At 39.1% G+C, this 11,352-nt stretch overlaps 1 protein-coding gene across 1 annotated transcript in view; it reads left to right on the top strand.

The window, feature by feature from the left end:
• Positions 1-1,178: 1,178 nt before the first annotated feature.
• HNF4G (hepatocyte nuclear factor 4 gamma) overlaps positions 1,179-11,352 on the top strand; it is a 137,063-nt gene continuing 126,889 nt past the window's right edge. Inside the window, exon 1 of the mRNA XM_032250941.1 lies at positions 1,179-1,735. The gene's annotated coding sequence lies outside the window, so the exon portion shown is untranslated. The remainder of the gene's footprint in view (positions 1,736-11,352) is intronic.

Here is an 11,352-nt window from a genome sequence, read left to right as displayed (position 1 = left end):
CCGTTAATTGTAACTCTTCTGCCTTTGCCGTGTCAGGATGGTTTCTCATGGGCGACACGAACAGAGGCCGCTTTTCTGACACGGTTTGCAAACCGCGTGGGGCGCGAGGACCCAAAGAATGTGTTTTGTTCAAAAAGGTCGATTTAAAGAAAAACAGTATATGATGTTTCCCCTTTGTCCTCATTTCTAAAACAGCCAACAACCTGTTTTTCAAAGAGCCTTTCAGCAGGTTATTTAGAAGGAGGAAACTGAAAAAGTTTAGTAAATCCGATCTAAAAAGAAAAAGAAAAAACACCTAGCCCTTTGATCTCCCTGGCATTGTTATTACAGCCTTAAAATACCAGCCAACCCTCTGGTAGGAAAAGAAAAATCTTACGGATTAAGTAACTATTTATCTCATGAAGTTAATTACTTGTTTGACCTGAAGTCATTCATTCCTGAAACCACGAAGTTAAATTGTTGAGATGTTTTTAAAAGCCAGCGCTCTGGCTATATTGCTGGGGAACAAATGCCTGATCAAGATCAGCGCTTCTGGGATGAGTCTGAGCCCCACTTCGGCAAGTCGAAAGCTGAAGTGTATGGGAGGGAGAAAGGGAAGTTTTCCAAGAAAACTTATGTAATACCTATGTAAATACAAAATACATATGTAAAGAGGTACTTAAAGACTAAAACCACAGGTAGCTGACGTGGCTGGGAACGGAAAACCATTCTCCCTCCTCTTCCCAGAGCTCTTGCAGAGCTAGATGGTCAGAAGCCTCGTGGTAAATTACAACCCCAGAGACCCAAGGTGCAGTTTGAAGAAAAGATCGCGGCTTCCCCTAGTGGTGTGGCTTCAGAGATGCCCCGAGGAACCCATTTAATTCCCTTTAATTATACTTCCAGCCTTTTTTCAGGACCTCATGAGCTCAGGATAAAATCAGCATTCTAGGGTCAGCAGGCTTCTTCCTGCCACCGCGTGTCCAAAAGCACTTCCACAAGCCAGGGTTGACATCGCCCAATACCAGGCGGGACGCGGGGCGGAGGAGGGGCCTGCGCCCGCGTCGCTGGAAGGACGCCTTGGCCTCGGGCTGCAGGCGCGGACCTTCGGGGGCTCCCCCGCGTGGGAGAGGCGCACAGCGATCCACTCCGGCCAGGAGTGGTCCGGCGCGGTGCGCCTCGCCCGGAAGGTGGAGATTCCGGCATGTGGCGGCGGCAGTCACCGCCTGGCGGCCCCGCGGAGGCCCGGGAGAGCCACTGCGGTCTCGGAGGCCGGGCCTTGGGACTCACTGGCCCGACCGTCGGTCGCCCTGGGGCCTTGGGAACAGGGAAATGCGCGCGCCGAGGCGGTGGCGGCCTCGCTGCTTTCAGTTTTCATTGAGTCTGGTGGTTACTGTTTAACGTCCCCACCCACGTTTCAGTTTGTTTAGTAAATCGATCGGGCTGTGAGAGTCAGGGCGCTGCCCTGTCGCCATTGAGCAAAGCTAATATTCTCTCAGCATATGGTCTAAAATCTTTGCTAGAGATCGGGAAAAACAAACAAACAAACAAACAACAACAAAATCCTTAAGCTCCCTCTCCCAGGTGCCCCCAGCCCCACCCCCACTTCCCACTTCTTCGCTTTCAGCAAACTTCCCAGCCTGGGAAAAGTGCGGCGCGGGACAGCGCGGCGGGGCGGGTGGGGGACCTGCTGCAGGGAGATGCGGCGGCGGCCGCGCGGCTGACTGCGACTAGGGAGCTCCGGGAGCGGCCCGCGCAGGTAAGTTTCTCCGCCGCCGCCCGGGGCCCGGGCTGGCCGCAGTGCACCGCCCCGGCGGCTGCCGGGCAGGAGGAGCCTCGGTTCCCCTCGGGCGGCTGAAGGGAGGGCTGAGCCCGAGGACCCCTAGGCCAGGCAGTGTTGGAAAGCAGATACCCCGAGGCCTCGCCCAGCCTGCGCTGGAGGTGGGGCAGCAGGGAGTGGAGGGAGCGGGGGAGAGAAAGGTGCCAGTCCTTTACCCGGGAAAAGAAAAGAAAGAAAGAAAGAAAAGTTGTATTTGTTTGAGTGCAGAGAAAGCTTTGGTGGCTGTAGCGAGTCATGTGATTCCCAGGTGTCTGGGGGGCTTCCGTGGAAGTACTTCTGTGGCCTGGGGCAAGCCCAGGACGTACGGAGGTTCCTGAACCCTGGAGGTCTGTGGGGGAGGTGCTTGGTTCTGCAGCATCACCCCATGGCCTTTGCTCAAGTCTTAGCTTCCAGTCGTCTCACAGACACATTTTGGGAGTGGGTATCTGCCGGTGATGCCTTTGGGGGATATTTTAAATACAGTATTGAGACCTTCCTAGCTAACTTTGGGATGAAATGTCCTTTGGAAGCTTAGTTAACAACGTGCCAGTTAAGCAATAACCGTTCTGTGTCTAACTGAAATAAGCCAGCACGTGATGAGATCTTAGAATGGAATATTTGTGCTTCATACCTGATGATCTGTGCTTATAAGGCTTGCTGGGTCAAAGCACTGCTCCAACAAGCAAAACAATCAGGATGAGTTTTCACTTGAGGGCAAGGGCAAGAGAATACAGAATCCAGAAGCTCAAAAGTGAATGGGATGTCCTGGAAACTAAACACTCATGGATAGCAACGTTTCCTGGTTTTGTTTTTGTTAGTTTCTTCTGCTTTCCCGTTCGTTTTACGGGTTTCTCCTCTCCCTTCAGAAGCAGTTATTCGTCATTAAACCATTCTTCCTGTCTAGCTGTCACCGTTTTTCCACAGGAATCCTCCTGTCCCCACCTCCTCACCACCACTCCCTCTCTTTTCATGTCTTGTACACACTCTCACTCAGGCCACCTGATCTGCCGTATGGTTGAAGTAGGTGACCAAGTAGTGTTGGGGCCTTTCCTGGTATCATTTGAAGGTGTGGTGAAGAGAGGGAGGTTGTGGTGAATGGTGGTACACTGCTCATTTTTCACTTTTCAAAATAGAGTGGAAAATTGAGAGCCATTTGTCTTTTTTCCCATTTCCCCTAAGCTCTATTTATGGTCCTATAAATAAGGAAAAATTTCCAACATGCTTTATGAAAGTTCAACCCTTTTAGTAAAGTGTGTTTATTAAGATCTCACATATATTGCATTATTTAATCAGGGTTATAGGCATATGGGACAGCACAAATTTATTTTCGGGATTGCTAAGAATTTTTTAAAAAATACTCCTCATTCAAATAATAAGTATTTGTTTTTGAGTGCCTTCCCCCCTACCCCTCCAAGACAGAGTCTTGCTCTGTCACCCAGGCTGGAGTGTAGTGTAGTGGCACAATCTTGGCTCACTGCAACCTCCGCCTCCCAAGTTCAAGCAATTTTCCTGCCTTAGCCTTTGAAGTAGCTGGGATGACAGACACCCGCCACCACTCCGGGCCAATTTTTGTATTTTTAGTAGAGATGGGAGTTTCGCCACGCTGCCCAGACTGGTCTCGAACCCCTGACCTCATAATCACCCACCTCAGCCTCTAGTGGTGGGATTATAGGCATGAGCCACTGTGCCTGGCCTGTTTGTTTTTTTTTTTTTTTTTTTTTTAAATTCTGATTATTTCTCTGAATTCTGAAGGTAATATTTTCTCATGAAAACAACATCAAAATTGTAGTAAAATAGAAAAGAGCTCCCTTCCTCATTCCACTCCATGTATATGTAACCTCTGTTGATGTTTGGGTTTGTGTTTTTCTAATCTCCATGTGTATAATACAGAAATTTTATTTATTTTAAATATGACTAATGGTTCATATCATACTAGTATTCTGAAATTTATTTTTCTTTAATATTTTTAAATACTTATCTGTCAATATATACAGTTTTTTCTGCCAATATCCCTCAGAATATTCATTTAGATTTTTCAATTTTCAAATATTACAAACAACGATGTGAGTATCTATGTACATTATCTTTGCATAGGTACTGCTGTTTATTTATCCTGAGGAGAGAATTGCTGGCATCAGGGAGATGTTTGGTAGATATTGCCAATAGCCTTTCTAAACACCCACAGTATATTCACTGTATCATGCTTGCCAACACTTGATGAAAATGATTTATTTAGAATGTTGTCAATCGATTGTTGAAAAATTGATTCTTCATTGTTGGGAATTATATAAACCAGATGAATAAGAAAGAGAGTCTCTAATTTCTTAGAGCTTTCAGCTAAGCAGTGTAGAGAAAAATCACACCAAGTATAGTTCAATGGCTAGAGCACTGGCTTTGGAGTCACCCCCACCTGTGTGCTGATCTCAGTTCTGCCCGCTGCAAATTGTGCAGCCCGGAGCAAGTCACTTAATTGTTTCTTCAGATTACATTGCTGTGAAATGAGAAAATAGTTCTTACTCTCAAAGTACATGTGGATAAATGCCTGCATTATTTAAATCAACCATTTTATCTGTTGAATGTTTGACACTCCATACACTGTGTTTCAGTATGAAAGAATCATATTTATACAGGATAACAAAAAGTTGTCAAGAAATCTAGGCAGTTTTTCACCACTTCATTTAAAAGTATCATTATTTAATAGTAGGATATCATTTAAAAGTATGGTATTACCTGGACCTGACAATTTATTGTTTCAAATAATTTGAATCTTTACTGCTCTGGGCTTACACACTGCCCTGTGCTTTGCTTATGTTCTTGGCTAACTGAAGATTATGTTTTACAATTTTTTTTTTTTTGCATTTGCTTATTTCAGACATCATAGTTATAGGTTCCAAATAAAGTTAGTATATATTACTTCAGCAGGAATTAAGTTACAGGATCTCTACACAGTATCTGGAATACAAGTATAAGTACTACCTGCAAACAACAATAACCTATCTTGAAGACAAACATAAGGTGACACGAGTATATTAGGATAATAATTATAATTAGTGTAATACCATGGAAAACAGAAGCACAAAGGACACATTTGGCTTGAGTAGTCTGGAGATATCTCAGGGGAGTGTTAATGAACTTCCGATGAAAGCTTGTTGAGTGGAGAAGAATTAGAAAACTATTTGGGGCAGAGGAGACTGCACCTGAGTTGGAATAGTGGCAAGAGATGAAGTGCGGAAGGAACACTGTGCCAGATTCTAACAATATTGAATGTGGGTAACAAGGATTGGAACGATGTCTGCTAGGCACCAGGAAGTCATCAAAACCTTTAAGCAGGTTGAGTTATGACTTTTTTTTTTTTTTTTTAAGATTGACTGGCAGCATTTTGCAAGATGAATTAAAGATGGATAGGAGAGGAGAGGAGGGCAAAGAAGAGAAGAGGGGAGAGAAGGGGAGAGGGGAGAAGAGGGGAGGAGGACGGGAGGGAAGGGGAGGGAAATAGTAAGAACTACTACAGTGTCCAGTGGCAATGAAGATGAGGAGAGATTAAAATCTATATGTTTCAAAGGTATTTAAACTGAATTGAAGGACTATAGAATATGTAAGATGAAGGGGTGGGAGAGATTGAAACTGACCTACATTTCTGTATTTCTCAGCAATGACTTAGAAACAATTCTTTCCTAAGGTTCTTCCGTCTGGTTGGGGATACCTATAAAAAAGAATTATTGGCTGGGCGTAGTGGCTCACACCTGTAATCCTAGCACTTTGGGAGGCCAAGGCAGATGGATCATTTGAGGTCAGGAGTTTGAAACCAGCCTGGCCAACATGGTGAAACCCCACAAAAAAATTAGCTGGGCATGGTGGTAGGTGCCTGTAATCTCAGCCACTTGGGAGGCTGAGGCAGGAGAATTGTTTGAACCCAGGAGGGGGAGGTTGCAGTGAGTAGAGATCATACCAATACACTCTAGCCTGGGTGACAAAGCAAGGCTGTCTCAAAAAATAAAAATAAAATTATTATTCACTATGATAAGTATAATTGTTGAGTCCTGGGGAAGTACTATTAAAACCTGGTGAAAGGCCCACTCACTTTACCTGGAGTATGTTAAATAAGAGATGCATGTAAATTCTTTATTTTTTAAGTTAGGTTTATTGAAATATAATTTGCATTAAGTAAAATCCCTTTCTATGCATGTGTTTCAGTGAGTTTTGACAAAGGTATGTAGTTTTGTAACCACTACCACAATGAAGATAAAGAACATTTCTGCACCCAACCCCCTCAAATTCCCTGTGCTCTTCTGTAATTATCCCCTTCCACTACTCCATAGGCAACCACCGATCTGATTTCTGTCATTAATGTTGCCTTTTCCAGAGTAATATATAAATGGAATCACATAATATGCACCCTTTTATGTCTTACTATATTTTTAATTTAGCATAATTATTTTGAGATTCATTCATCTTATTGTGTTCATCAGGAGTTTATTCCTTTGGGGGAAAAACATCTAGATTTATGAGGTATAATTGACATACCATAAACTTCATATATTTAAAGTGTACAATCTGAGAAGTTTTGATATAGGTGTATACCCATGCTATCACCACAGTAAAGATAGGGAATACAGCCAACACCTCCAAAGATTTTTTTTAAAGCTCTTTTATACACTCTTTCTCCTGCTCCTTCCCATCTCCTCCTCCCATGTCCCAAAGCAACCATTACTTTCTGCCCCTATAAATTCCTTTGCATTTTCTAGAATATGATATCCATAAAGTCATGCAGTATTATTTTGTGTCTGGCATATTTTACTCAGTGTAATTATTTTAAGATGCATTTATTTGGTTGCATGTACCAATAGTTCTTAATTTTTTTTTTTCTAAATAGCATAATGTATAGATATTCTGCAATTTGTTTATCCATTTACTTGTTGATGAAATTTAGGTTGTTTCCAGTTTTTGGTTATTACAAATAACGTTGCTATAAACTTTCTCGTATCAAGTCTTGGTGTGTATGCTTACATTGGTCTCATTTGATTACCTAGGAAGAGAATGGCTGAGTCATAAGCAAGAAATTGTCAGTCTGGTTTCCAGAGTAGTTGACCCATTTTACGTTCCCACCAGTGAGGCTTGAGAGTTCCGGTTTCTTTACATCCTAACCAACACTTGGTATGGTCACTCTTCTAATTTTAGACATTGTAAAAGTTATGAGATATTTCGTTGTGATTTTAATTTATATTTCCCTAGTGACTAATGATTCTGAACATCTTTCCATGAGCTTATGTAACAAATGATTTTCTTTGGTGAAGTTTTGTTCAAACCCTATGCAGCACCCCCCCTTTTAAAAACTTAATTGTTTTTTTCATTATGAAGTTAGAAGAGTTCTATATATATTATATATATTAGTCCTTTTTAAGATAGGGGTTTTGAAAATATTTTCTCCCCACATGAATTTATTCTTGTCCAAGGGGTATGATTTGACCAAGAGAAAAAAGGTAAAGGATATCATAATCATAAATGGGAATAGCATGTACAAATAAAAAAAGTAAAAAGTTGGGTTTATGAGGCCTCAATATATAGTAAAATAGAAAAAGATGACAGAAAATGAATTTGCAAAAATAGAGATTAACCTGAATGTAAAGACCTCTTTGTGTCATGCTATTCCATGACCTCTCTGTGTCATGGAATTTAGACTCTTTCTGTGAGCAATAATACTAATAAATATCAATACAGTAACAATATTGACACTAAGAGTTGAGCGTTACAGTTTGTAGAATTCTTTCATATACACAGTCTATAGTGTTTCCCCCACATTAGCTTCCTCTGACAACTATGTGAAGGCACAGAGACCTGGAACCATGCGTAATCAATATTAAATATAGGTTTTTCGGTTTTAAGCCAATGTCGGTGTGTGCATGTGTGTGTGTGCATGGGGACATGTATGTGTGAATTTAATGGAGTGTGAGGAAAGAATGACAGCTGGATTGGTCTGCAAGGGCTGAGGAGGGCACTTTCCCAGTAGGGCAGGGGACAGTGTCCTGCTGAGCTCTGGCAGGTGGTACAATAGGCTCTGATAAAAGTTGGGGTGTATAGCTGTACTTAAAAAATGGCAATTCACGGTTATTACAGAAGGATTCACAAGAACTCTAGAATCTCAGAAGACATTTTAGGTTCTGTGAGTTTTCTTTTAATTGTCCTTTATTTGTTACTTGACTCTAGATAAATAAAGTAAAACTACATGTGTTAGTTAATTTGTTAAGAAAAAATAATGTGATCAAGTTATTTATTTTTAATTTTATTATTTTAGTTTCTCATGGGAATTCAAAGAACTTACATTTTCAAACATACTCCTTTTGTTCAGTATATTTTGTTTTCATTGCTTTGCTCAGGGCTCTGGCTTGACTTTTTTCTCCATGCCACTGCCATGCAATTCGAACCTCAGATCAGCTTCTGAAACATGAATAAAAATTACTGCTGAACAGGCTCCAGACCTGGGAATTTTAATATTTTCCTCTAGTTTTTCGAACTCACTTGGAAGTTCTGAAATGTGCTAATTTGCTCTGTTTTCAAAATTTTCACCCATTTTAAACTCCTATAGCTTCTTTTTATGGTAAAGTAACAGTAGATTATAATCCAGAGAAATTGAAATCTACTTGCAAGTGTGTGGCTTCTCCATATCAAAATAGTGTACCCTTATAAAGAAGGTAAAAATGATTTAAAAAGTAATTATGTTTAATATGTTCATAAACATTACTGTATGTTATTTGTATATCTCTTGTGTGATCATTTCAAAATCACTTTAAGAACTGTTCAAGTATTGTGCAGCATGTCTACGTAGACTTCTCACTGGATCTGCCACTTTCTCCCAAATTAACCTAGAAGGCCCGAGCTTCTTTTAAAATACATTTGCAAAATCATTCCATTTATGTTCATAATACTTAATTCATTTGGGGTGATGAAAAACACTTGCCAGCTTTGGAGCTAAATATACTTGATTGAAGCCTGAAGCTTTGAGCATGTTTGCAAACTTCCCTGAGCTCTGCCTGCTCAGTTCACAGTACATTGTGAGACGTTAATAAGATGGCATTTAAAGTGCTCAGCATAGAGTCTGGCAAAAGGCGGATGTACTTAATAAATATTGTGATTGCTTGCTATCTTGACTCTTCTTTATTTTGTTAATATTCTATCTATTTATTCTGATTTCTGTATGTTTGGTACACACACATGCGAGCACACACACACACACACACTGCTGTGACTCGTCAACATTCTCTTATTTTTATTTTTTATAGATGAGTGTCCCTGTCACCCAGGCTGAAGTGCAGTGGTGCGATCACAGCTCACTGTAGCCTCAAACTCCTGGCCACAAGCCATCCTCCCTCCCACCTTAGCCTTCCGAATAGCCGGGATTACCGGGAGTTAACATTTATTCAGTTTGTCTGTGCTAGACACTAAGTGCTTCACATATATTAAATTGTTTAATTCTTTCAGTAACTCTATAAGATATAAGCTATTGTTATCTCTACTACGCTGCTGAGGAAACTAAGTCAAGGAGATGTTATGAATACCCAGTTGAGACTAAACAACTAGTGTAGGCATTAAATATGAACCAAGGACATTTGTCTCCAGAGTCCAGTTTCTTCTTATAATAACTTTAACACTAAAGTCTATTAATCTCATTTCAGTTTTTACAGTGTCTTCTAAAACTAAAAAAGGAATAAGGTAATTTTATTTTTCTCTTTCTTTGTGTTCCATCAATTATTTACATGAAGCATATGAATGATTTCACTGGATTAAATTTGAGCACCTATTAGGTGAAAATAATTTAACTGATATTTTATGTATAAATGAACAAAGCACCATTGACCTTCTGAGACATGTTAGATTTTGTAAAACCCTGAACTCGATATTTTAATTGAAACTAATTTGTGAAATCAGGAATAAAAATCATAATAGTCAGATGTTTGATCAGATAGAACCTGGTGCTTATGATACTGAATTTTATCTAGTTTTGCACAATAAATTTTGATTAGTTAATTATAAATGTGTATGCTTTACTGTCTTCTCTTCAAAAATCACAAATAAGTATTAGTTTGGAAAGTTTCGTGATTAGTAATTACTTAGTAAAACTTCTTGGGAAATGAGGCTTACAATTTAAAAGACATGGGGTGTTTTAAAAGCTTCTTAATTTAGTGGGCCACTTCCTTTCTAGACAAAGAACCCTGCTACCTGAAACTATCCTCATTATGGGTATATTAAATAGGAAACTTGGGTATATTTGTACCTAGCACATGGAATATATATTGAATTACTCTCCATTGCCACGTGGCTTATAAATTTTAATGGTCATATTTTTTCTTCTATTTATGCATAGATTCCCAGAATGCTAAAACTTTTATAATTTGCAAAGTAATTGTTGTGTAAGTAGAGAATATTTTTGATTTATGTCCTCAAGCTGCCGTATATACTCAAGTTGTAATGGAGAATAAATAGTATGCCTACATAACATGTAGTTTTATTATTTAAGCCCAAAACAATTTTGGATAACATCGTGGTTTTCTACTACATAAAGCACATTTTTTTTTCTTATATATAAGTCCAAAATCTGACATTTCATCTGTAAAATTGAACTACCATTTTTTTGAAAGAAGCAGCTATGATAAAAATGTATCCTTTGTTAAAAAGGGTTACAATTCAATTAGACAATTTTTGAATGGATTTTATTTGCGAAACATGTTGTGGCTCAATTGACTTAAAAATAAAATCCTTGAAGTTTAGGAACTGGCAAACTAGTTGGGAAAATAACTACAAGTCTCACTGAAGTTGGATTATGGTAAGTGTTGTAATATACAAATCACTTATTCCAGGATACTAATATACATACATACATAAAAACATGTGTGTGCGTGTGCACATGCACACACACACACACAGCATATATTTTAAATACACATTTGCACATATATATGTATATCTGTATATATATTATTTATGCATAAATAACATGCATTAATAACAAGCATCAGAATATTAACACATGTGTATTTAGATTGTAAATATATGAAATACTTCATTCTAAGTTTAATTGAATTAAATTAAAGAACTTAACCATTCTTAATCATTTGCTGTATTTTCCATTATCTATCATTAGTGCCATTCTTACACTTTTAAGTATTATTCCTTGAACAACTTGTCAATTTAAAACAAAGAGCAAAATGGGAGTAACCATCAAAACTAATGAAGATTATTTTGATACAAGAAAAAAATGAGACCAAAATATGGGAAATTAATGTAACCTAGACTAATATAAATTCATTTCTATAAAAACGTGCATGACAAAGAGATTGCATATCACCTTTTAAAACATAGAATTGAATTACACAATATAATTGAAGTACACACAAACATGCACACACACACACACACACACACACACACACACACACACACACACACTTATTTTAATATGAAGTGTTAGTTTGCTAGGGCCACCATAACATAATTCCACATACTGGGTGGCTCAAATAACAGATATTTATCTTTTCACAGTTCTGGAGGCTGGAAATTTAAGA

This window comes from Sapajus apella, unplaced genomic scaffold (assembly GCF_009761245.1).
Source record: "Sapajus apella isolate SASKATOON/1434 unplaced genomic scaffold, GSC_monkey_1.0 scaffold3, whole genome shotgun sequence".
Classification (NCBI taxonomy): Eukaryota; Metazoa; Chordata; class Mammalia; order Primates; family Cebidae; genus Sapajus; species Sapajus apella.
This window is presented reverse-complemented; position numbering and strand designations above follow the sequence as displayed.